This window comes from Ambystoma mexicanum, chromosome 5p (genome assembly GCF_040938575.1).
Source record: "Ambystoma mexicanum isolate Mex_15411 chromosome 5p, UKY_AmexF1_1, whole genome shotgun sequence".
Lineage (NCBI taxonomy): Eukaryota > Metazoa > Chordata > Amphibia > Caudata > Ambystomatidae > Ambystoma > Ambystoma mexicanum.
Genome location: NC_090930.1, coordinates 1,032,361,003 through 1,032,388,648, shown reverse-complemented (window position 1 = coordinate 1,032,388,648; position 27,646 = coordinate 1,032,361,003).

The window sequence follows — 27,646 nt, the reverse complement described above, 5'->3', positions numbered from 1 at the left end:
ATGTGTAGAAGATAGAAGTCCAAAGTGTGCAAGGCGTTGGTTTGCCCTCTGTATGGTAAACCACCTCTTTAGCGAAATATCTGGCTCGGCTTTTTTCTTCTCTGAAAAGATAACAAAGAAGGAGTTTCAAAACCAGAGATTGGGAAAGGTTGATGTTACTTCTAGTTCCCAAAAAAGGCTGTGGACTGGGGCCTATTTTAAATCTTTGCCTCTTGAACCGGTTTCTGCAAAAGAAAAGGCTAAATCTGGTTCCTCAGACCTAAATCCACCAGGCCATTTCAGAAGAGAACTGGTTAATGTCCCAAAAGGTGTAGTTTACATATTCTTTCTACCAGTTTATGCCCATCAAACGTTTCCATTAGAGGGTAAGGAACATTGGTAATTTACCTTGCTAACTTTTATTTATTTATTTATTGGACATTTATATGGCGCTTATACACAAGATTTTCCAGGCGCCACAAGACAAAGGGGGTGGGGGAGCTTAGGAAAAAATAAAAACAACAGTAAACGGTCGTACTAGGCCTTGTGACATTCTTACAGTGCAAGTGCAGGGACAATAAGTGCAGGGTGGAGTGGGGGAAAGGGGCGGGGGTGGAGAGGGGACAGGGGGTGGGTGAGAGGGTGAAGTGCAGGAGTGGGGGCGCAGCGGGCTGAACAAATGCAGAGGGGGGTCAAACTGCAAGTGCAGGGGAAGTGGGAGACAGAAAAGTGTGATGGATGGGGTGGACCATAATCAGGCTAGTCCGGGAAAGGTGCTCGAGGGCAAGTGCTGTTAGGGAATGCTGAGGGGGGTCAAGGAGGGTCCAACCCCTGTGAGACTCATAAGGGACCTGGCACCAGTCCCACTGCAGAGGGACATTAGCATGGGAGGGGGTGGTGGAGGAAAAGTCCTGAGAGGTTTCTGGAACTTAAGATCTGGCTCAAGCCTGATGGGTGTGGGGAGGCTATTCCACAGGGAGGCTCCTGGCGAGGAAAGGGATCTACCTCCCAATCTATGCTTGGATAAGCATCTGACCTGCAGAGAATTTGAGCTAAAGGACTGAAGAACTCTAGCATAGAGGTATTTAGGGAGAGAAAGCTGGATGTAGAGCAGTCGCATGTCCCAGACAGCCTTGTGGATGATGCAAAGGGTCTTGAATTTGATCCTTGCAATCACTGGGAGCCAGTGGAGGGATTTTAGAGCTGGAGAGATGCGGTCCCTGGGCTTTAGGCCAAGGATAAGTCTTGCAGCCCTATTCTGGATTAGTTGACGAGGGGGAAGGGAAGAGAGAGGCAGATTGAGGAAGAGGGTGTTGCAATAGTCCAGCCTAGAGAGAACCAGAGCTCTGGAGACATTGAGCTTCTGGGAGAAGGTTAGGAAAGAGAGAATGCCTTGTGATGTGCGGAGAGAAGGAGAGAGAGGAGTCAAAGATGACCCACATCTGCTATGATGACCTTTACGAAGGTCCTGCGAGTGGTGTCTGGTCACTCTAGGCTAGGAAACATTTACATATTTCCTTACTTGGGCAACTGGCTGTTGAATGCCAAGCCATTAGAAATATTGTCCTAACATGAGGAGAGGTCATAAACGTGTCTTCATGGTATAATATTTTCCCTGAACCCATAAACCATAATCCATTTTATCTGTATGGTTCAAGTCTAAGCTGGAAAGAATTCACCAATCTTAGAGAGTCAATAACGATTTGGCATTGTCTATTTCAGCTAGCCTCTTGCAGGCTTAAAGATGTAAGGCCTGAAACCTATTTCTGGTGCTAGAGGCAATGCAAATGATCTTGTTCTTGCCATAGCATTTAGAAATAAAGGTCTTACATTTGGGGAGAGCTCTGAGATTCAATTTAGATGTCCTAATGTGTATGTTTTGATTAAAAATGAAGTGTTTGGGACATGGTCATACCAGCTGCTAGTCAGATGTAGGTTCAGTGAGTTCTCGCTACTCTGACTCAGATAATCCTTTAAACCACTCAGTAGTTAATAATTTGACACCCAAGAATGTGGAAGGGCATGAGGAGACCTTACATACCTGTGGAAAATATTCCTGTCCTGGGTGGATTAGACTGTAGCACGAATCAGGAGAAACTCTCAACCAAAGACGTCAAATGGGCAGTACACATGGGAAGAAGACCTGCTGCTACCAGACTGTAGATGGGCAAGAACAGTCCGGCGGAGCTCCAACCCATCTTGGACCTCCTTAACACAATTGGGGCTTGGACTGAGGGTGCTGTGCCGAGATGTGTTAGTACAGCTGGAATAGTGGATTGGTGCCCTAAGTTTATTGTTGCGGTGGAAGTCCAGATAGCGGTGCAGCTCCCAACTGAAGATTGCGACCATGGTCCACTCTCCTTACAAACTTTGCTGCCCTGGGCAAGGAGGCCGCTGCAGCAACCGAAACAGAGTGGGAGAACCCTACCAGAATGGCTGTTCAGTTCAGAGCTCCAGGGCAGTCTGAGCTGCGGAAGAGGAGACACGCCTGAGCTGATGCACACATTACAGAGGTTGGGGGTGTGGCAGACACATGTAGGCATGGGTAACCGAAGCAGGATCCACAGAGGCGGCAAGTGAAGTGGACCAGCAGGTGTGATTTGCAATCCCTCTGCCCCCAACTTCTCTTTTAATTTGCAGTGGCTGGACATGGGCTAGGGTATGGGTGTGCAGCAGAGCACTCCCTTGGGAATCTGGATTTAGGTCTTGGCTACTGGGAGCCGCAGGATACACATATGAAAAAAAGATCAACGGGACAATGTCTATGGAGCAAACAGAAGCAAACTCTGAATAGATCTTGAATCGATTGACTTGCCATAGGCTCCACTGCATTACGCCAATGTTTTCCTGCTGAGCCTTGCTGCGCTGCCCCCACCCACTGTTTAGGATTTAGGGTGATGTCTACATTGCACTTACATTGCATTACAAATATATAATAGGCATGGTTTGGCAGCACAGCTAGGAAAAGTTAAATTTCCTCAAAAAAGGTACCCGTTGTAGGTACTGGGATTAGCAAGTTCCACTGTGCTATTTTGGATGGTTGCAGAGCTTCTTCAGGACCTTCCCAAGAAACCAACAAAGCCATATCAAATCACCACCCCATAAATCGATTGCACAACTGGGTGATATAACATTGACATCTTAAGTGTTCTCTGTTGTAGACAACTGCATATGTTAAAGTCCTGCATTTGACAATAAGGATCTCATTTATAAAAGGAGAGATCCCACTCACCCCAGGTGCCTGCTCCCTGCTACACTAAACAGCACTAGATCAGACATCATGACATAAAGGCAAGGACAGGATCTGTTTCAAGGCTGGGATTGAGAGAAAAAATATGCTTCCTGACCCAAACCCCTAATAATCACTCACCTTAACAGCAGGACATAACGAACCACTCAGTGCCGATCACCAAAGGGAGCGTTCTAGAATTCCACAAGGGATGGCTATTTTTGTGTACATTGGGCAAAAATGATAGCTGATCACGATTACATTATCTAGGATGTGTAGTACATGGTTACAGATGCAGAAAGCATACTGGCGGATCCTGGCCAATAACCAGACAGAACACTTAACTAGGGTTCAAGCACTGCAAAAACAATCTGAACACATAAAGGGGAAGCTAGAGGATCTCACAACTTGACTAGCACAAAGAATATAAATATAAGAATCAGGGGTATTTAATCATTAGTCACAATGGACCAATTGGAGCAGCATATTTTCCATACACTAACTACTTCAAGACGACGCCACATAATCCATAGAATTAAACTGCAAGCATTGCATTTATTATGCATTTAGGAAGAGAAAGGGCACACACTCGGAAATACTGAAAATAATACATTTCTTCAAACTGAAGGAAAAGACTGTTGCCCAAGCTTGACGATAAGAGACGTTTTTGTACACGTAATGAGAAATATTACCAGCCTTTTAGACAGTATTGGCGCACTCCAAAAAAAATGTAATTTAAAAAGAAAAAGAAAGGAAAAGCTGCAACCTGGGCTTGCTCAGAGGCTGGCCTGAGCCTTGACACATAGAAAAAATAGAAAGTCCTTGGTCGCGCTTTTACTTAAAGAATACAGTAGAATTCATTGTTATGTATTTCTTGAAAGCTATTAATTTGGTGCCCAATGATAAAGAATGATACATGTAGGAAATAAATTGAAATACACTGGTCTGGGGTGAATTTCTTTGACAATCCAGTTAAGATTCACTGGTTGTCAATAAATAAAGTTCATGGTTTCAAAACCAATTCAATTTCACTGAATTTCTGAAAGTTGCTAAGATTCACTGGTTGTCAATGATTGAAGTTCATGGTTTCAAATCGAATTAAATTTCATTGACTGTCTGAAAATTGCTACGTGTACCCTCTTTCTTTGACAATCTAGTTGAGATTCACTGGTTGTCAATAGTAATAGTTTGTGATTTCAAATTCAATTGAGTTACTCTGAATTTCTGAAGATTTATGCGTGTATCCTCCACTTAATTTCTGAAGATTGTTGCGTGTACCCGCCAAAGAAATTTATTTGGTGTCCAATGATAAAGAATGATAAAAATAGGAAATAAATTGAAATACACTGGTCTGAAGTGAAGTTCTTTGACAATCTAGTTAAGATTCACTGGTTTTCAATAAATGAAGTTTTTGTACAAGTTTGACTAATTGAGCGTTTTCTATGATCTTCCTCTTGCAAGCCAACATCGCAGGTGCAATTTCAACCATTATGCTGTTTTAAAAAGCTGTACAGGTGAAATTGTATAAGCCTTGAGAAATACCGTCCAGGTCGAAACACGCCTTGGCTTTTTTGTTAGTAAAACTACTACAGCACAATTAAATATAATCACATAAGGAACAGGTTTCTGTGAATAACTTCAACAAAGCACCATATTTGAGATCAAAGGGGACTTGGGCCATACAGGCAATCAGCTTTTCTTGTGCCAATGCTGCTGTCATAATCACCAGGGGTAACTATAACCTAGAGCAGAGAGTCTAGTATCTATATGCTCAACTCTACAAAATGCACAACAACACAGGTGGGACATGCAATCTATCATGACCCACCTTCAGAAAGAGGGGTTCCATAACAAATGGTGCTTCCCTTTGAACTCTTCTTTAAATATACAACAATGCAATAACTTCAATTTCATCTAAGAAAGAAGATAGTGGAGGATCATCAGATGAGGGCACATCCACATCTGAAGCTGGCTGAGATCTTTTATTTTAACAGCTTTGTGATTCTTTGTACACCACCCAGAAGTGTGAGAGAAGTAACGTAAGAGAATAAGAGGACCCCAAAAAGTCACTTGAATGTATGTAAGCCACCCTTGTGTCTGTGAAAAATTAAACATGTATTTATTGTATTTATTTATTTGCATTTGTTAAGCGCACCAAACCCGGAGGAATCAAGGTGCTGGTTACAGTGTTACAGGGTGAAACAACATAGGCTACAAGTGGGTCAAACATATGAATCTTGAAAAGGCAATTTAGTTAGTAAATAGTGAAGTCTTAAGGTGTTTCCTGAAGGTACAGTAAGATGGTTCAGGTCTGAGATGTGGTGGAGAGCTTTCCAGTTTGTGGCCGCCAAAACCGGGAAGCTGGAACCCCCTGATTTAGTTCTTCTGAATCTTGGGATTGATGGTACGTTTGAGAATGCTAGGTGCGTAGATCTGGTGGAGTGGGATTTGGAGAATTTTGGTGATACTTAGGTGCAGAATTGGAGAGACACTTGTGTGTGATGGACAGTGACTTGAAAATGATACGCCCATGGATAGGAAGCCAGTGTGCCTCTTTCCTTGCTGCTGAGAAGTGGTCCCGCTTAGAGATGTTTAGAGCTGCTCTGAGTGCATTGTTAAGAATAATTTGTAATTTTGTAATGTTGTGCGAACAGGTTCCAACAAAAAAGGGCAATACAATAGTCTAGCCTGGTTCCTATAAGTACTATAGCAATGGAGATCATGTTCTCAGCAGTCAGGAAAGGTCTGCAAGTGTTGCTTAATTTGGAGGTGTGGGCAGCAGACGAGGCGATAGTGTTGATATGTCTGGTGAGATAGACAGTGAAGTCAGGTAAATACCCAGGGTTTTTATGCTCTGGAAACTTGGATACAAATACCCTCAATGGTAAAGGCTTTGTTATCAGGGCAAAGTTCCTGGGCGTGGGGTGTGATCAAACCAGCAAAATCTCTGTCTTTTCTAATCCCCAGGGAAGGGGAGCAGGACCTGTGTATTGACTCCGTAGTTCGTGTAGGTGATTCCGTTGCCATCAAGCAGGTCGAATAGAGGCTTAGTACAAATATTATAAAGTGTTGGTGAAATGCAGGTTCCTTGAGGTACGCCACACGTGACTAGGGCTGGTGGGCCTGCTGCATTGGTAGAGAACGCACGCATAGTTCTCTCGGAAAGGAAGGAGGCAATGCAGGTGATGGTATCATTTGTGAAGTGAGCTGCTCCAGCCAGATGTTGGCATACAATTCAGTGATCAACCAGATCAAAGGCTGCAGACAGGTCAAGTAACAGGAGGAGTGCTGACTTGCCAGCATCATTGATGTTGTCTATTTGAATCTGTAGATCAAATAGTGCTGATTCAGTACTGTGGCCAGGCCGGAAGCCAGATTGTCATAATCCCAGTAAATTGTGAGATTCCAGAAAGCTTTGGATCTGAGGATAATCAGCCCTATCTAGGATGTTTATGCAAGAAGGGGACCATAGTGATGGGCGGGTAATTAGTAGGGATATTGGGGTCCAAAGTCGGCTTTTTTAGAAGCGGGAGGACCCAAGAATTTTTGAGACTGGGGCTACTGTATTTGAGGTGAAGGAGGCATTAATCAGGGATGTTATGAAGGGTGCCAGATCTTTGGTGCAGTTTTTAATGACAGTAGCTGGACAGAGATCTCCCTTGCAGCAAGATAGTTTAAGGCCTTTGATGATTAGCGTGGTCTCTAGTTTTGAGAGGAGTTTGAAAGTGAATAGAAGTGCGTCAGACTGTGGGGGTCAGAGTTTCTGTGGTGTCAGTTGCAAAGGTCCCTAAGGCATTTTCTTTCTCGATAATCTGCTTTTGGAGGGTGTTGATTTTTTGAAGTAGGGCATTTTGGTTGTTGCCACACCAAGTACTGGCTTGAGTGCAGTTGGTTGGCTTGGAAATGAGGGATTCAAGTTCATGCAAGATAGGGAAGAGCTCTATCTTGAGCTGGATTTGGCTTTCTCTATCCTGGAGTTGTAGACCGTTTTTTTCTCCAAAATAATTGCTTTTTTGAAAGCCTTGGCTGCCAATGTGAAGTTAGCTTTGTTTAGTTCTGTGGGGTGGCAGTTCCACTTGGCTTCTGCTTGGCGTTTGAGGAGGTGCAGAGTTTTAAGTTCAGGGGAGAACCAGGAGTTTTTGATTTTCTCCGGTTAAGGGGGGGGGCTACCATATTGATAGCGCTGGTGAGAATGGTGTGATACCTATCTGCTAAAATGGTATGGTCAAGGACGCCTGTTGGGGCATCGAGTAACTCATCCAGCAGCGGTAGGATGCAAGCTTTAGTCATATTTTTCAAGCTGGGGTTACTGCTGGGGGCCGAGGGGGCTGTAGGGTGGGGTTTGTGAGGTAGGGAGGAGATAATATTGTGGTCAGTACACAGGAAAGACTGATTGGCAGTGACTAAGGTGTTGCAGTTTAGGTCAGCCAACCAGTCCAGGATTCGACCCTTGGTGTGTGTGGGGTAGAGTATATGCTGTACAAAGGCAAGTTCTGTGAGTGAGTTAGCAAAAGCTTATGAGCTTGCATCTTCCGGGTCATAGAGACCAATGTTAAAGTCTCCCATGAACAGTATTTTGGTGGTTGGTTTGGACTCCGAGAGAAGATGGAGGATGTCCTCCTCGAAGGAGAGGATGGTCAGCGTAGTAGTATGTGAAGTGTTGAGCTTGATGGTCAAGAACTCACAAGTGGGGGAGGAGTAGGTATCAATTTCTCTAAGTGAGAGAGAATTTTTGGCCATAATCGCAACACCGCCACCCATGGTGTCTACCCTGTCTTTCCGAAAGATGGTGTAGTCAGGAGGGGTTGCAAGAGCGAGGGAGGGGCCCAAGGCAACATGAAGTCAGCATTCAGAGATCATCAGCAAGTCTGATTTGATGCTTGTAATAAGGTCAGCTAATTTGAGTGATTGGGCCTCAACAGATCTTGCATTCACTAATGCTTCTCTGACATGCTTGGACACAGGGTCAGAAGTGACGGTGTAAATTTGGGATGTGCTTAGCAAGTGGTAACAGAGACAAGGATTGTGTGTGAGGATGGAAGGTGTGGCAGTTGTGGGGTCTTGGGGGGTGGTTCCTGCGATGGCAGAATGGTGTCATAAGGAGTTGTAGGTGGCAGCCGTGAGATAGTGCGGGTTTCCTTCCTAGGAGGGTGTATGGTGGACTGCTCTTCCTAGGGTGGGGCAAACAAGTTAGGGATGTGGGGCGGATCACTAGGTGAGTCAATGCTAGTCTTGGTCAGTTCAGCATGGTCGTTGGAGGTGGTGCATGTCAATGGTTTGTGCAGGCTATTGAGCTTGTGCTCAGTGCTTGAGATCAAGGCTAAGGGGCTTTGCGCACAGTATCTGCGCAATTTGTGGGCAGATAGTATGTTATGCTGTTGTTGTTCACGGTTCTGACTGCATGGCAGTTGTTGGAAGGGTCTCATTTTGCAGGCCTTGCGGGTTGAAAGGCACTTGAGCCTATTCAAGCCTATGCATGGTAGTGAGGTGAAGGTCAGTGCCATTTTGTAACCTGTGGGGCGCAGGCAAGCTTCGTTACCATGCAGCGGGGAGGGGTACGGGTGAAGAGGCGATAGCGACATGCAGAGATTGTAGTTTTACTGTGTTACTACAGGGCTCCATGTTGCGATTTTCCAATTGAAAGCTAGTTGCATCTCGCCACATTTGAGTTTTAGACTGAAAAGTTTATTTAAATATTTGTATGAATTAGGCAACTGGGCACCTTGTACATTCACTTTGCGCCAGTTGTGCATTCTAAACCTTCTCTGTAGGTAGCCTTGATTAATGCCAGATCGGAAATAAAGAAATCCATTGCACTCAATGATCTTATCATTTCATTAAACCTGGACATTCTTTTTATAACAGAATCTTGGTTTCCATCTATTGGTTCCATAGAATTTCCAAATTAAGTGGGCAAATAGAGAGCTCAAAAGGGAGGTGGTGGTGAGTTGCTATTATTGCAAGGTCCTCCTTGGAATGACTTAATTTTCAAACACCAACTTGGGACACAAATTCCCAATTTCTTACTTGCACTTTACTTGCATCTTATAACTATTCTTATCATTTAGTTTTGTGCTACAGACCCCCGGGCCAAGGTGACTCCTTCTTACACGGTCTTGATAGTTATCTTGGAACAGAAGCACTACACCACTACGCCACCCGAATATAATCATTCTGGGTGATTTTTTTATATGGTGCAGTGAACCAGACAACTCTCTGTCTAGACATAGTAATGTTTAGAGGGAACACAGTGTGCCACCTGGAGAATCTACCTGTTACATGGTTTGATCATTTTGTGATAAAGTTTGCTATCCCAATGGGACAGATGCGACATGGAAAAACCACAGCTGTTAGTGCTAAGTTGGCACTCAGTAAAAAGAAAATGGATACTATTAAAAGTGAAAAATTACTTAAAGGTCTAATCCCCCCAAAATGTTCAGAATTATATCTGACTCTCATGTCCTGTCTTCAAAATAATTGTGACACGTTTGCCCCCATAACAAGTACCAATAAACCTAGAAGCAGGAAAAATCACTGGTATAACAAACCATTGAGAATGCTAAAGAAAGATTATCGGCGAAAGGAAAAGCTTTGGCTAAAGAATAGGTCTCCTGCAAAAATGTTAGTACTGAAAGCATATAAGGAGAGTATTGTTTTAGCCAAAGCTAGATTTTCGAAAACAGATTGATCTTGCTCAGAATAGACCAAAATCTCTATTTACAACTGTACAAAATGTTGCTTTTCCGTCATGTACAATTCTGCATCATTCCCTGTACTTGTCTCTGGAAAATGAATTTCATTTGTTTTTTTATAGATAAAATTGATCAGATTAGGACAAATATCCTCAGTTCTCTACTCTATCAATAACTATAACTTGGCTCCCCCTTATCTCTCCTCTCTTTCTATAATCCCTCCCGCTCCCTCCGTTCCGCCGACCACTTTCTTCTCACCGTTCCCCCTTCCCCATGTGCTTCCACCAGTTTCCGCTCCGTTCAGCTCCTAGCCCCCCTGCACTGGAACACCTTACCTCTCTCAATCCGCTCCATACCTACCTTTTCCTCCTTCCGCTCTTCCCAGAAATCTCTCCTTCTCCATTCCATGCCATGAAACCTTCCCCCTTCCCTTGAATCCTCCCTATGATCCTCTCTTCCTTCCTCCTTCCTCTTATCCTCCCTCACTTTCACCCTATTCCCCTCCTGTTTTTTCCCTCCTCCTTCCTTCCTCACCCCTTCCCCCTTCCCCAACAGATTAATTGCTCTACTTAGTGTTTTTATTGGGTCGATTCATAATTGTAAATTGCTTCTACTGTTATATTGTTCTATGTATTCTGTTGTTTTAATGTAAAGCGCTTTGTATGAAAGTGCTATATAAACAAAAATAAATACAAATACAATACAAACAATATGATGAAGGCTAAGAAAGATCAAACATGCCCCAAGTTTACGTTCAGACCCGTGGACTTGGAGACAGTCCCCAACCTCATATCTATGCTAAAGCCCACTAATAATAATTACGACCCCATTCCTGACTATTTAGCTAAAAGACATGTGGCAGCTCTAAGTGGACCTGTTCTTTCTGTCACAAATGCCTCATTAACGCAGGGGATTTTTCCAATGCAGTTGAAAAAGTCATATCTTACACCCCTCCTGAAGAAAAACCCACTGGACCATAAGGTATCTGCTAATTATAGTCCCATTGCAGGTTTAGCCTGGCCATCTAAAATCCTGGAAAAAATTGTTACGGTGCAATTACAAGAATTCCTGGAAGATCAGGGGATACTGGATTTGCACCAATCAGGATTTAGGCCAGGACATTGGACTGAGACAACACTTGTGTCAGTATGGGACGGTATCTTGAAGGCAGCCGATGAGGGTGAAATCAGCATGCTAGCCATGCTCGACATATCGGCAGCCTTCAACACAGTCGATTTTGAGATTCTTGTCTCAAGACTTTCTACAATGGTTCAGGTATCCATTAAGTCAGTGCAATGGTTCACATCATTTTTGACCAATCGAACACAACAAGTTAAATTGGGGACATTTATCTATTATTTTTTATCAGTTAAATGTGGAGGGCCTCAGGGCTACTCCCTGTCCCCATTGTTGTTTAACATTTATATTCGCCCTTTGCTCGAGATCTTCTCGGAATTCGGCTTGCATTATCATTCCTATGATGATGACACACAGATCTATGGATGCTGGATGGTGGCTAATAAGCTACAACTAAATCCAAACAAAACTGAGATTATTCTATTTGGACCTAAGACAAAATTGGCTAGAATTTCACAGCAGCTGTACTATCCAGAACTCTTTGAGGTTTCAACATCATTTGCAGCTAAGGTAAAGACTCTGGGATGTATCTGGCAGGCAAACCTAAGCTGCAATCAGCAGGTAAATTAAATTGTAAAATCTGTATATCACCATCTTAAATTGCTAAATCCTCTGCTACTGCTCTCATACTAAGATCGTCCACTGGTAGTCTGTGCACTGGTAAATTCCAGAATATATTACTACAATGCCCTACTAATGGGAATTCCAACGTCTGCAGGTTAAATCCGATGTCTGCAGGTTGCTCAAATTGCAGCTGCTAGGCTGTTTTTTTTCATTGCCCAGACGTTCACCCATTTCTCGATTGTGGAGAAACATTCACTGGTTACCAATACAGCAAAGGGTTCTGTTTAAGACCCTTTATTTGATTTTTAAATGCCTCCATGGGACTGCCCTTAGATATCTTGTTTCAAAAATCTCCTATCACTATCCGGATCGCTGTCTACGATACTCAGGACAACACCTACTGGTGGTTCCACCATCAAGATCTGTGTCCTGGGGTGATAGACATTTTTGCTGTGCAAGGCCCCAAGCCTGGAATTCCCTGCCCCATGATCTTTGAAAAATTGAATCCCTTCTCGAATTTAGGAAAAAGCTGAAGACCAATCGCTTTGATTAAATGTGCTTGATAAATCCGTCTTTATGGTTGTCATTACTATCTCATCTGGGTCCAGATGCAATTCTTTGCTTGGTTCCATATGGATGTGCACTTTACAAATACACAAATCAAATCAGAGCCTATGTGGGTCTGTGTGGTAGATGCTAGGCAGTGAGTAGGCAATGCCTGGGCATTGGTGTGAGCAATTGGTTTGGGTGGATGCACACAGTTGATAGGGGCTCGGAATGGGAGCAAATGGTGTGCTCTACCAATAAACTGGGTACCCAGCATGGGAGGAGCCACAAGGTGGGGAGGGGCAGCAAGATTAAGTGCAGCTGGGATGGCGGAATTCAGTAGTGTTGGGAGGACCAGCAATGGTAGGATGGAATCACGAGGAGGCAGGCATAATTACATGCAAAGATTTCGTACTAAAATATGAACACGCGCATATCTTGGACATTGGTCTTCCTAATGTCCCTCCATGGCCTGACAGGGCAAGACAGGGTGCGCCATCCTTGAAATGGGTCCGTGTAAATGGGCTGACTTTGCCTGCTGGCTCCTTTGGGCTCTTTCATTTAAAGATTGACAAGGCCAACCGGTGTGGAACATGAACATAGGCCTAAAACTGGAGCTCATACTAAAACAGGTCCTGCTTCTTGGTTTTCAATCAATGAAAGGCAGTTTAGAACATTTGACAAGAATCCATGTAGACTCAAGATTCCAGACTGGCCTCATCAGTAGAATCTTCAATTGCACCCACCATCTTGCCTTGGGCAAAGCACATCTTCCTGAAATGAATAATTAAGGTAAAACAAAAGAACAAAATCTGTCTACCTATATACATATAAATATATATAGCCAGACCAGCATCCTGACAGTGTTCTCATAATCAGGCTGGAAGGACTCCGTAGGGGGGACTAGGGCCAAGGAACACAGCGTTCAGAAAGCTGCACAGTCAAGCTACGGGAGTGTTAACAGGGAAGGGGGTGTGGCATTACGGCAAGGGAGGGGAATAAAGCAAAAGCAGGGGTGGAATCAGGTGAGGGCTCTCTACTAATAAGGAGTGTTTTATTTTCCCTTTTTGATGTGGTGTTGTGTTAGCTGGCGGGCTGTGTGGAAGGAGAGCAAGGAGGGGCGAGAAGCCAGAGAGACTGAAACGAACGTCGCTGAAGAGATGGTATGGTTGTTAATTGTATTGAGAGCGTTTGATTGACTGCGCACAGATATTTATGATTTTTACTGAAATGTACTTGAAAATCTGATTGAAATACTGCCCAGTTTCGATCTTTCATCTGTTATTGAAAACTGCCCAGATTTACTTTAAAACGATCTAGGACCAACCTGTAACCTGGTCCTCACTCGCCACTGTAACTATTTTGTGCCTATTCTCTGTACATACTCTTCTCGGTATATTCTACTCTTGTATGTAAACATTCAGAGCCTGGACTAATGTATGCTCTGTCTGTTGTATTATGATGTTCGTGTAACGATGAACTCTGCTGTGCACATGATTATGCGCACAGCTAACTGAGGGTTCGGACATGCTTTATGAATAAACAAACTAAACTAAACTAGACAGATTCATGACTAATCTGCTTCATATAGTTGCGTGCTTTTTAACTTTTGTGTTTAACAAAGACTGAAAGTGTGTTTCCTCACTGTGCTGAGCTGTTAGTAGCAGGGAGAGGGCCTGTGCTTCACTTTTGGATTTTCCTTTCAACCTGAGCACTGCGTCAGGTGTTGTTGGTCGCCTGTTTTGAACTACACAATCCAGCATCCATAGGGCTCTTAAGGCCCGCGCAGCGTGTCCGCACCAGCGCATTGGGGGGGGGGGGGTGCTGGTTCATGTCCGGGGAGCGCAGGGAGAATACTCCTTGTGCAATTAGTTTATTGACCTTCCACCTTTGATTCTTATCAGGTAAGCTTGGCTGTAGCCTCCTCTCCTTATTATAGCCCATCTTCATGATCCGTTTCATAAACTGCGTAGTTCTAGTACTATTGCCTCACATGATGGCAATCGTTATCTTTCCACTCAAAAAAGTATTTTATCATGTTACTCCATCACTCATAGCCCTGCTACTTTGCCTGCATCTACCATTAATACGCTGCATCAGGTGGCAGATAAAATTAGGGCCACATGGGCAGTGGTTCCTCTACCATACCTACTACAGAAAAACAATCTTGTGATAACCTTGTGCATAACACCACTCACACAGATATTGAAGTCATGCAACATGACAAAGTGAATTCTAACCTGACATCCTTATTTCTGAACATGACACCTCTAAACACACGCCTCTTAGTACAGAATGGAGCAGAGATAGATTACCATACAGCCTTCAACCTTGACATACTGATTATTACAGAGACCTGGTTGAATGATACAACCAACTTGGCCACCTACCTGGAAGTCCCAGAGGACCACAAAATCTTTCTGGCAGATTGTATAGACCAGAGGGGGTGGGAGGGCAGTAGCACGCCCGATCAAAGAACACTGGACTGTCAGGAGATGGAACACACCGGACTAGCGGACTGTGAAAGTCTGCTCATCAAAGTGAAAATAAATCTGAATGTCTCTATCATTATTTTTATTATTTACAGACCTCCCAGGGATATGCCCTTATTTGAAGAGCAACTTCTGCCCTAACTAAACCTAAGTCACCTATTATCATATATGGGGATTTTAACTATTGGGCAGAAGACAAGCGGATAAACCAGCTTACTTGTTGATCACTGCCTTGGACACAGTCGGTTATACCCAATGGATTACAGAACCAACCCACAGCAATGGTCACACTCATGATTGGGTTCTCACGCATTGGCTAAACATCTTGCATCCCACTTCCTCTAGTTGTCCATGGTTTGACCATTTATGGTACATTTTATGGTGTGCCTACCTGAAACACTTGCTCGCCTGGACTAATTGCCAAGAACTAGGGAAAAGTTTTGTAACTTCAAAAATGTGACACAGCCTAAATTCTCTTCACTTCTGAAATCCAAACTGCTCCCTCCAGACTCGTTGGAAAATGTCTCAACTTTGGTATCTCATCTGTCATCCACCATCTCTTCTGTAATAGAGGTGCTAGCCCCTGAAAAAGAGTAATTAATTAAACCAGAGACCTTAAATAACACCTGGTTTAATGATGACGTGCTTCAGTCAAAGGTACTGGAGAGAGAATGGTGCAGAAATCCATCACTCTTGACTTTAACTAATTACAAAAACTGAGTCAAGAACTTTAAGAATGCCAGTATTGAGGCAAAATCAAAACATTTCAACACCAGGTCAGCAATGCTAAATCTAGTTCGAAGGAATTGTTCGAAAGCCTGAAGGAAGTTGAGAGTAAGAGCGCTGATAATATTAACATCAAACGAGACTGCGTTGTGCCAAACGATTCAGGAAGAATTCTCTAATAAAATCTGCGGCATCAGGAAGTCATTCGTACAGCGTTACTTGCCACAAATGCCTTTTTGGAAGAAAGGCATGTACCTGTTGTTTCTATTCCTGACTCATTGACACCTGAATTTAACTTTCAACAATGTTCTGAAGCAGAGATCCTCAAGATAGTCATCAACTTAAAACTTACATCATGTAAAGGAGACATCTGCCCTGCAAATATTCTTCAATACTCCCTTGATCTGCTAATTCTGTGGATTACCAGAATGGTGAATTTGTCCTTTGGTGAGGGTGTGGTTCCAGCCTCCCTTAAAGAGTTCTGGGTTACTCCTCTCTTGAAGAAAAGCTCCCTTGAGCCATCTTTAGCCAAAAACTACTGCCCGATAACCAATGTCCCGTTCCTGCTCAAGATCCAGGATAAGGTGGCCTAGCTTCATTTTCAGGACTTCCTTGAGAAAAATAACATCATAGGCACACACCAATCTGGATTTAGAGCACAGCATTGGACAGACCTTGAAACCACCCTGACTGACATAGTAGAAAAAGGACATCCGGCATTGTTGATGCTACTAGATATCTTTGTGGCCTTTGACATGGTCGACCATGCTAATCTTGCAGACCGGTTGTAGAATCTAGTGGATTGTTCCAACTTGGCATCTGACTGGATTGCCTCCTTTCTCAGCCCTCGGGTCTCTAGAGTGGCAATTGAGGAGGCTCAATCTTCCCCTGATATCATCAACACAGGTGTGCCAGAGGGATTGTGTATGTTACTTCCCTCTTCAACGTCTACATAAGGCCATTGCTTGATTTGTTGGACTGCCTGGGTGTCCGGTACACCACCTATGCAGATGGTTCCTCAGATCTGGGGCCTTTCTCAGATCCTGACCGCGCATAACCATCAATCTCTAGAATAGCCTTCCCTTGGATATTGGGGACATTTCCACCAATCTCCTGCAGTTCAGTGAAAGGCTGAAAGCCCTACTGTTTGACTCCAGCTGGTAGTATGGCTGGATCTGCCTCTCCACCTTGCCTTAATCCTTGATTGGCCTACTTGAAACGCTCAGTAACCTTTTTATGGTAGTAGCCCCGCCCACTTGAAATTGAGTCGGAAAGCTCAAAGGTGAAGGCAAGAACCCTACTTCTCTCCCAGCTAACTGGAACCTGTGAGTGCCCCTACCCCCACCCCCACACCCATTCGGAGTACATTGCTTTTGTGAATCAGATGATTTGCCTGTGGGCTTTGTGAGAAACCTGAAGGTGTCTACCTAGCTAGTCCCCAGGGCTCTGTCATCCAAGTGGCCAGGACACGGTTATCGCTATTGGATCCAGTTGCTGGGGGTAGACCAGTAAGGGAGGATCACCTAGATGGGGGTACTCGGGGAGTGGAAGTGGGACACTGACGGGTGAGACGCAGTATCCCGCTTCTTTAAACACCTTTTCCCCATCCAACCACGTAGGACATTCAGAAACACTGCCCCCCCACCCATTTTTCCACACAAACACTTACGCACACCACAAAAAACAACATACTAACACCTGAGCTGTTTAGCTGACATGTTCCAACACAAGGGTCCCAATAGGGGTTCACCATCAAGCAACAAGTATATTTGCAATAGGGGTTTACCTTGAAAACAATTGGTGCACGAATACAGGTATTTCATCATAAATGCAAATGATAGGGCCTCCAGCCATACATCAGGACATGTACTGTTTTTTTCAACCTGTGTTCCAGTTCCGAAGACGGATTATTGGACTACATAAATTCCTTTTGGAACATTGTACTTTGAATTAGAAATTGTACCTTGAAAAAATTTACAAAGTGCAACTTTGAGGTTACCAATGCAGAAATAGAAGAGGTTTCCTTTGAATTTAATCGCAAACAACTGTTTGGTTCAGTAGCGTCTCTGAAATCTGTCCCTTTTTTCCTTTTTTCCCTTTTTCTTGTATTTTATATGATCTTTCGCTCCACACTGGGTCTTGTCCACCTTTCAATCTGTACTATTATTTTTTCATCTTTAGAGTGATTCATCTATATTCTAAATACCAGATCAATATTTCCGAAAACATTATAAAAGATCTGCGGAAATGTTGTTTTTACGCTTCAGACAAATTTAAAATGTGTTTCTTTAATGGTCAATTGTATGTTGCTATGTTTTGTTGCTTTGTATTTATCATTTTTTGTGTGGAAAACAATAATTCTCTATTTTTGATACAAATGCAGGCTATGTGTTTTTTTGTATTTATTGTCATTGAATACTTGACCAGAGTGGGATTTGATGCTGTGCAAACCCATGGTTTGATACCTCTGAAAAAACTTAGCAACACATTAGCAGTCTTGGTATCAACATTTAGCAGCCATTTGATCTCTTGTTGACACCAACACAAGGGTCAGGCAAATTCATAAAAGGTGGAGCAAGAGAGCACTGTATGAGCAAGGCAGACCGCACAACGAGACAGCTAATCAAGGGCGGCAGTTCAAGAGAAGGAGAAAGGTGGTGAGAACCACAAGTGTAACAAGGAAAGACGCGACCTTGCCCTTTTTGTCCCAGGCCTGTGAAGCCTTTGTAGAAGAAAACATAAGACCGCAAACAATAGCTCAAGTGTGGTGCAGCAGATGTCAACAGTTCACGCAGCGTGCCTACGCTGATAAGCAGGACCGTGAGAGACTCCTGCTGCCGTGGTAACAGCCTTGACACCAGATACAAAGAAAGCCAGGCGGTTCATCACAGCCGTTGAGTCGAGGGGAGAACTGATAAGAAACCAAACTATGTTGAATGAAAGTCGTAAAGTGGCATATTGAGAAAGTTCAAAGAACTGTAAATTGTTAAGGAAAGAGGGGACCGGCACCACGTGGATGCTGACTCAAGAGACTCTGGTTGATCCCATGGTGATTGAAACTACCGATACCAGAAGGCCGTAGGAGAGCCGTCAAAAATAGGTGAAAAAGGTCATACAGGGGTTGAGCAAAATCCTCTGTACGGTCGAAAGTCTTTGACCGACAAACCATTGAAAAGGCTAAAGGGGAGCGAATCCCGCTAACATGGAAAATATCAGAACTTTGTAAAGTTTGCAAGAGTGAACTCGGCGGGGGGATGCCGACAAGAGTGGGCGAAACATAGAAGGTAGTCCCCAAGTGGGCCATTCAGAGGCTTCATTTGGTCAAGGTCATGAACCACACAATGAATGAGACAGAAGCATATAGTCGGCTCAGTCAAAGAAAGCAAATTAACATGACATAGATGAGGTAGGCATGTACAAATGATACCCTTTTATTATAGACTAATACGTTCTACAATTACAGGGAGTATTTTAATTTCCACAAGTTGAAAACAAACTGAGTATGACAATATACACAAGACTTATTTTGTTGTAAGCAGCATAATGCAAAATAAAGTAGACATAAAAACACTAAAGAAAAGACAATGCAGTCTACACAAGAATTGCATGTATTTACAACTAATAAATACAAAATCTCTGCCTGGCAACCCTCCTGTTTCGAGGAAAGTTAAACAAATTGAAATTCAACAGATCTAAATTCCACCCCTTCACCACAGTAAATCTATCGAGGAGAGAAGTTGTAAGGCGGTCCACAAACCGTTGGTAAATACATTTATTTCCGGCCTATAGACACATCCCAGGTCTACGTCCAAAGAATGAACAGCCCACACCCTAAAGGTGCAAGACATGTCAGATGCTCTGGGTGGACGTTTCAGCGGATAGATGGAGTTGCTGCCTTCTTCAGGACCCTAGGTAGAATTGGAGCACTGTGGATGTGAAAAAGCCAATATTTAGGGCATCATAAAAAGGGCAAAACCAAAAGTAAATAAGGTAGGTACTATATTCAATTAAAATACCAATGTGAAAACGCCCACTACCATTGCCATCACCAGCCTGGACAAGCCATTCACAAAAGGTTGTCCATAATTCCAACACTGTACACAGAGTGGGGAGCACACCCCATCCCACGATCCACCCACTTATTAAGACTCCCAATGTAATGTGCGTAGCACTATATAAGAGGATGGTGGCAGTCCCATTGAAGGAGGTCGGAAGCGCGGACGATGGACAAGTCAACTGATTAGCCGTCTATAATGGATCCACATCTGGCCGGGCCCTAGGTGGGGACCTGCGTTGGAGCCAGAAGCCAGTGTCAAATGCAAAATGGGAATTGTCCAGACACTTTGACAATATACAAAGTGATGTATACAGAGTAACCAAAGGCTCCTATGGGGGGGTCCTACTTAGAGTACAAGATGAAGAATATCGAAATAGAGTGATGGTCGGCGGGGGGCCGAGATAATCAATCTCAAATATAAATAGGTGGCGCATCGGCCATGGGAACCTAGCGGTGGGGGACACGGGAAAGTAAAAATACATACAAATTCCACTTACCCGAAGGCCTGACTCAAGTGGAGTTATAACATGTGGAGAAGGCCCTCTTAAGGGAAGCAGTAGGCGAGTCACGTCACAGTGTAGAGCGGGTCAGGAATGAAGCATGATCACTCGAACAAGGCGGGCTGGGAACACAACAAGAGGAAACGTGGTGCTCCAGTGAGACCTAAAACCGTGCCCTCCTATATACATAAAGGGAAAGGGGAGCAGTGAAAGAAAACGAGACCTGGCGGGGGAGGGAAGAAGTAAACCCTTACCTAAGTGGTATCGTTAGAATGCTGCAATTACAAAAATGTTCAATGCAGCAGCCAGTCGCATCCATTGATCTAAATGTGGAAAAAACAGGTCACATGATCCATCGAATATAGATCACATGGACATGGACGGAGGAACAAGGAGGAGTGCCGACGCTGCCAGGAGTCATGGCAATGGGCTGCAACCCCTAGCGTGGGGGAGGAGAGAGAGTGAGTGAGTGATAACAGCGGCCAAGGGACACAAATCAACTATGAGGCTATGACATATTACACAGGGGTGCACAGATGGGAGGGCCCATGAGTGGTCCTGGGTGGTAAAAACAGCCCACCTACGGCTAAGAGTGTTAAAAGAAAAAGGGAAGGTCTAATGAAGCTGCCCTGCGAAAAGTGTCATTAAGGCAGCATGAATGGAAATAGTTCTAATAAGGGGCGGGCCAAAAAAAGAAAAGCTTGTAAAGGAGTCATCCTGCCATAGTGGGCAAAGCATGATTCCCTTGTGAACACAAGGGTCTGAGCCCGGCACAGGAGGATCTATGGGTGAAAAGCTGACACCCAACAAAACGAGAAACACAAGAGTGAACCCGACGCAGGGGTGTCCATCGAGTGTTGTTTAAAAAGACATTAAGACTGGTGAAAGTCAAAAGGTGAACTGTTTTTGTGCAAAGCCATAGTGAACCCGGCAGAGGGAGGCTGAGAATCGTGCCTGGGCTTTGGGAAGGATCTGAGCATGAAAGAGGGGGATTGAGGGGTGAAGACAATTCACCCAAGTGCAATCGGAACAGAAGAAACTTTTTGTTTATGTTTGTTAAACCAAGAAAAAGCTGAGAACCACGGAGCACACCTATTCTATTGTTGGTTCAATTGATTAAAGTTATTCTGCAAAACAATTAGTTATTATGTAGATGTGATTTGAGGTGCAGGGTAGAACTACTTGCAGGGGAGAAGTACTCAGCCTTGGTACCTAGGCTGGACAATATAACAAAAGACAAATGGTTTCCTAATTTAGGAAAACTGTGTCCCCTGCACACTATCTGTAAGGCGAAAGCCTGTGTACATTTTGATGTGAGAGGTTAAGTCTATAGTACTAGACTCCACAAAGGGAGTTGTAGTCCAGACCGTTCCTCTTAGTTAATAGACATTTGTTTAGCAATTCTCAAATATTTTTGACCTTATTACACCAAGGTGATTTTCAGAGATAGCGCAATTAGTATATGACAATTCAAATTTGATCTAAAACCAGTATTTATTCATATTTACAAAGAACATTATGGTAAAAATTGAGAGTAACCCATAAAACTCGGGTCTGCACTAGGATTCAACCCAATCTAAGATGGTGACATACGTTAAACATACGCCATCATGTCCGTAACATCATCACGCCACTTTGAATAAACAAATGTAACCAACATGGTGAATCCGAGCAACGAGACCGCGGCTATCATACCGGCATCTCGTAAAGCGTCCTGAAACAAATACGCACGGTAAGCAAAACCACTTGCAATTATCCAACAAGTCAAAGGCTAGTTCAGACCAGTGCACTTTGCCAATTTTAAAAAGATGAAATGTCCATTTCTTTTTCAGGTATCGCCCACTTTTGTACGATACCAAATCTTAATTACAAGCTACCTACATGCAGCAAAAGTCAGACTAGAGCGCTGCATCGACCAAGATGACATAAAGCACCTAAACATGTCAAAGTAAGTGATCTAATTATCCCATAAGCAACAATTAGCAACAATATTTATAATGACTAACTACTGTAGACATACCTAAAAACAGTAATGGTAACAGCCTCATATCAATCTGACAGCAACCCCCATTCCTCAATGGTTGTCCAGCCTCCAATGTACTATTTCACTGTCCATATATACTAAAAGGTAATGTAAGGAAAGGAAACAGGAGGACACGAAGTTAGTGCAGAAAACATTGTCAAATTATTCAATGGATGGGGCGATGCTGACAAGCGAACAGGGAGTGATTACCCAGAACACACAGTATCAGCAGCAAATGGCAGGGGGATGTGTTTTGCAGCAAGGGTGGACACTAACTATTGGCCACGGGATGTGAAGGCATGCCCAGGAGAAGAGGAGCAGGGCACCCAGTGCAGCAGGGAGGAGACGGGTTTAACATGGGACAGCCCAGACCCATGGGACTCCCACCGCAATGTTGGACATGCAGAAAGACTGGCCACATATCCCGGGTGTGTAGAAACAGCGGGGGAATTGAGACAAATCAACTTCCGTGGCACCAGTGGTCCAGGGATGAATATAGGTTTCTTAACCATCAATCAACCCCACACCTCTAGTACACCAGAAGGGATCTGAACAGATTGGAATACAAGTGAATTATAAGACCTCCTTATCCAATTTTGATTACGTGGACGGAACAGCAGGCATATCTCTGCAAGGTCATGGATCGTTGATTAGTTGCAACACAGGGAAAATACAATTATTACCCAATGATAAAAGGGATTGTCTAGTCAAGCTTGTATAGAAATATCTACTTTATTATTACTACAACAGATAGTTCTAGCACACTACAAAATACAACCCACCCTGTCAAGAAACAGAGAGGACAGACAGTTTCACTAGGGAAAGGAACGCACTATGGTTACTGACAGGAGGGTAGTTGGTAAAGTAATCAGTCTTACTGTTCAAGGTTATTTGGTTTCAGCACCAAGGGGGCAAAGGGTCATAACTGTCTCTAGGGGCCTTTGGAGAAGGACCAGGGGGGCAGAACCACAATGTACCTGGTGCTGAAGAATTTCTTGGTGCCCGACGACGTCAAAGCAGTTCCAGGGTGCTTTGCAGCCCTTGAGACACAGTTAGTGGCGGGAGACAGCTGCAGGTACCAGGCAGCAGGCAGTTCAGCAAGTAAGGCTGGATGGACGTCTGCAGGCTGTCCGTCATGCCGACTCAGGCCAAGAATCGTTGTCTCTGTGCTGGTTAGTGGATCTAGAATGCTGGTCAAGGCGTCTCGGACAACTCTGGTGACTGCGGCGGGACAGCAGTCAGCGGTGCAGCCGAATGCGGTTCAAGCACTCGACTGTCTTGAAAATGTCCTTAAAAGATCGACCCTGGATGATGCTTGGGTGGCACTCCTAGCTTCTTCACAGGGCTCGTGTCCTTTCAAGGCAGACAGCCCAAAGCTGAGGAGAGTGGTTGCAGGCAACGGCCTTGTCCATAGTTCAGATACTCTCCGGCACTTCCCACCTAGGAAGCTTGCTATCGGAACCTAGCAGGGCACGTTGTGTGCTGGATGGGTATTGGTTCTGGGGCTACTGGATCCAGTATCTCCCTCTGTTCCCTGGGAGATTTTTAGGGGAGGGATCTTGCTCCCCTCTTGGAATTCCTGGCCTTCCTTCACTGGAGGAAGATGTAAGGTAAGATGTAAGCCCAATCCTACAGACCTAGTAAAACTTTACACTGACACACTGGAACTAGCCCTAAATAAGATTGGACCACTAAAACTAAGGAAAATCAAAGCAACTGCCCACGTGAGCAAATGGTTCTCAGCAGAACTAAAAGCACTATGCAACCTCAAGAGAACAGCTGAATCGAGCTGGAGGAAAGCCCTGTTCACCACTACTAAAGAAAAATTTTCCCTGACAGCAGCCACATACAAAGAGGCTATAACAACGCAAAAAAAGAGATCTGAGTTATCAAATCTGCATGCCAAGATGGAGGAGATAACGAGCCCAGCAGGGGAAGATGAAGATTGGCTGACATACATCTTTTGCTGGATCCCGTCATGGATGGCCAACAGACAGAAAGTACTCTTAGCTGCTCTAGTACTAGTACTACTCGCCTTCTGTGTCATTAGAGTAGCTATAACACAGTGCAAGAAGACTGCCCAGAAGACAATAGGGATGAAAATATTATTAGCTGTGGAGACGAAGACAGACAAGGGAACACAAACCTTCGAAGTGCTACAGTCACACTTGAAGCAATGTCTCCTTTCTCTTCCAGGCTCAAGGTTCTCATTTCCCCCACATCCACCTGGGATGTTGGGTATGGTGCAAACCCAACAGAGACTGCTGCTATATGACCTGGAGTTTGGATGAACAAGTAAAGTATGAAGGTCACCTGGGAGGGGTGGCGTAAGTGTGGATTCTGAAGCCATACGTCAACAGGGAGCATCCCCAAGGAAATGTGGTTGATTTCTCGTCCAGAGGGGGGGGGGTTAAAGATGGAGGTATGAATGTGGCTCTTGTTGCACTGGTCTCATCCCGGCGCTACAGAAACTAAAGGTGTACATCGTTCCTGGTCCCCTCCTCCGCATCACTGATAAACCACAGATGTGAGAAATGTTATTCACTCAGACAGCCATTTAGACCCTATGCTGGTGATGTTGTTAGAGAGATAGGTTTGCAGCCAATGGAGCAAGTAGACTGACTGTGACTGTGCAAGCTGATGATGTCATGACCGAGACCATGACATAGATGCGCTAGACATGAAGTATGTATGCATTCCTGCATGAAGTTACATGGACATTTAGATTAAATTATGCCTAGACACAAAGAACATGTTTATGACCCACTTAGAGTCGCACAAGAATACATATAAACTGCTTGCTGAATGCATCTAACATGAGTAGATGTAAATCAAAATGGAAGTTGCAGCCGCATTGAAGTGAATAGAAAGCACTGTAAAGACTCGAGAACACAGGGAGAGGCATGACAGGCTGATTTCACAGAGATGCGCAGATGAGGCTGTCCGCGCAGTCATTGTGCATATTCTTGCCAAACACGCCGAAGAGGAGAAGGTCCACATTTGCAGAAGAGATAGGACACCTGCATGTGTAAAAGCTGAAAATCCTCATAAATGTGAGCAGGAAAATTAGGTTTGTGGTCCCTGCACACATGATCTGAAACGGAAAGACAAAGCCTATTAATTTGAACCAGACAGAGACCACTGTTCCCATCCAACTGAAGACAGACAATACAAAAGTAATGCCAGGTTGAAAGCTAAATGTTCTTTCTCAAGGCCTAGAAGATCGGAGATGGTAACCTTGTTGGGTACAGACAGTACCTTTGGGCTGTTCCCACCACCTTGAATTGTTGCTCATTGGCTGGTAACCTTCCAAAGTGCCAAGGTTGAGAAGACCCTCACTGACCAATCCCTGCCCACCTTCAATGCTAGTTCACACTTTTTTGCAAGACCCAATAGTAATGCGCTAACCTGACAAGCCTGTATTTGCAACATTTATGTTTAGCCAATGAAATGACTAATCATATGGACTTTCTATATGTAGCCTTCTGTACTAACCAATCCAATCCCACCTTAGGTTTGTGCAATGTATCATTCATTTGTGATGTCACTTTGTATTAAAACTCCATGACACGTCTCTAGCCAGCAAGAAATCATGAGATGTCCATGTCTTAATCCCTGTTATGGGATCTCCTAAAAAAACAGTGAGTTTTGTCAAATTTCTGGACTCTTCCATTTTTGGATGCAGGAACTTTCCCCTGAACCAGTTCCTCTTGCTTGTATTTGGGGAAATTAACAGATCCCGCCTTACATCACTAGTCCTGGAGATAGCCGAAAAACATTAGATTGGGTCCATAGAGTGGGCCCACTCAGAAGAACCAAGAGGACCCAACCAAGAGACATAATTATGAAATTCCATGCATACCGCACCAAAGAGGAAATGTTGCGTACCTCGAGGAAGCTGGGAACCATCACCTTTCTAGGTCAATCTCTTATAAGTCTTGCAAAACATAGCAGCGCTCACCTTACAAAAGAGACAAGTGTTCCTGGAGGTTATGGGAAAGATGCAAGAAGAAGGACTCTGCTACAGGTGGACATTTCCCTTTGGGTTGGTGTTTCCCTGGAAGGTGCGTGAAACGAGATGCACAACCCCAGAAGAAGCTGCACAAATGCTTGGTATACAGATTGGAAGTGAGCAGGGAGAATCAAGTACAATCCCTGGTCCAAGACTCCAGTACGGAGGCGAACTCTGAGCCTCACTGATGACAAAGAAAGACGAGACGCTCAATTGCAAAAAACCTAACGGGAGCAACACAGCAACAAGTTTTCACAGGAGGAAGCTGTGTCCTCCTCGGGGTGACCCCATTGAGGGCTTAAGTGTTACGCAGTGACGGCGAGGGTGGGAGAAGAGGGGGTTGGTGTTTTCCTCACTACATTGCCTCTAGTCACCAATTGGGGGGAAGGGATGGATAATCGGAGAATGGGGGAGATGTGTGAATGGAAGAGTCCCCATTCACAACACAAGATTCCACAAAACGATTTGGGAAATGGCAGATTAGGGATGCATGCTCTAAACAATTGCTTTGTCATGTTACGCCACCACATTCAGGGTCCTGCCTTACAATGTAAGGGGTCTTAACAACCTGCAGAAAAGAGGGCAGTTCCTCATAGAACTCTCGCGCCTGCTAGTCGATGTTGCATGAATACACGAGAGGCACATTTTGAGGAAAGACATGCAGAGGCTACGTTTGAAACACTTCCTGCATCAATTCTTTGCAAGCGCAAAGAACAATAGTAAGGGGCAGGCATATTAGTGAATAAGTGGGTGCGATTCAACCTGGTGAAGAATAGTGATAAGGAGGGGAGGTGTCTCTTTGTAGAGGGATGGTTTAAAGGAGTGCCTCTCACAATTGCCTCGGTCTCCACACTGAACAGTGGCCAGAATGAATTCTGCTGTGCATTGCTACGTGAACTGGTGGATTTCGCAATGGGGAGGTGCCGATTGCAGGAGACCTCAATATGACATTTAACCTCAATTGACATGTCTCCAGAGGCACATACATGAACACAACTCAACCCTCGAAATCTCTCTTAAGGAGCTTAGAAGAGGCTGGGCTAGTAGATACATGGAGGCACATAAATCCCAGAGTGATATGATATGATATGATATGGCATTTATAACACACCTATACACAAGTGTTTCAAGGCGTGACGAGGCAAGATAAAGGGAACAGAGGGAGGACAGAGACAATGATCTTACTAGGCCAAGTGACATTGAGGTCGCACAAGTGCAGGAGTTAGTGGAGGGGAAAAGGTGCCAGTGGAGGGGGGCAGTGCTGTACATGGGATCCAACAATAACAAGAAGTGTGGCCAGCAGGTGGCAGGTGCAAGGGTATGTGCAGACAACAGGTGCCCAATAAGTGCAGGTAGGGGGACTGTAGGGTTACAGATACAGACAGTGGCAGTGCAGGTGTGCAACTGGGCGGGCAGGGACCTGGGCCCGAAATCAGGGGGTAGCCAGGTGACCAGTGCAGTATCAGACAGGAGATCAGCAGGGGAGAGAAAGAGAGAATGCAGAAGCAAAGAGGAAGGTCTTGAGGTGCTTCCGGAACCGCAGATGGTTCTCCTCAATTTTCAGAGAGGGAGGGAGGCTGTTCCAGAGTGAGGCCCCAGCCGAAGAAAGAGACCGACCCCCATTTTGTTGCTTGGAGAAGTGTCTGACCCTGAGAGAGCTGGAGGTGGAGGAGTGAAGAGCTCGAGTAG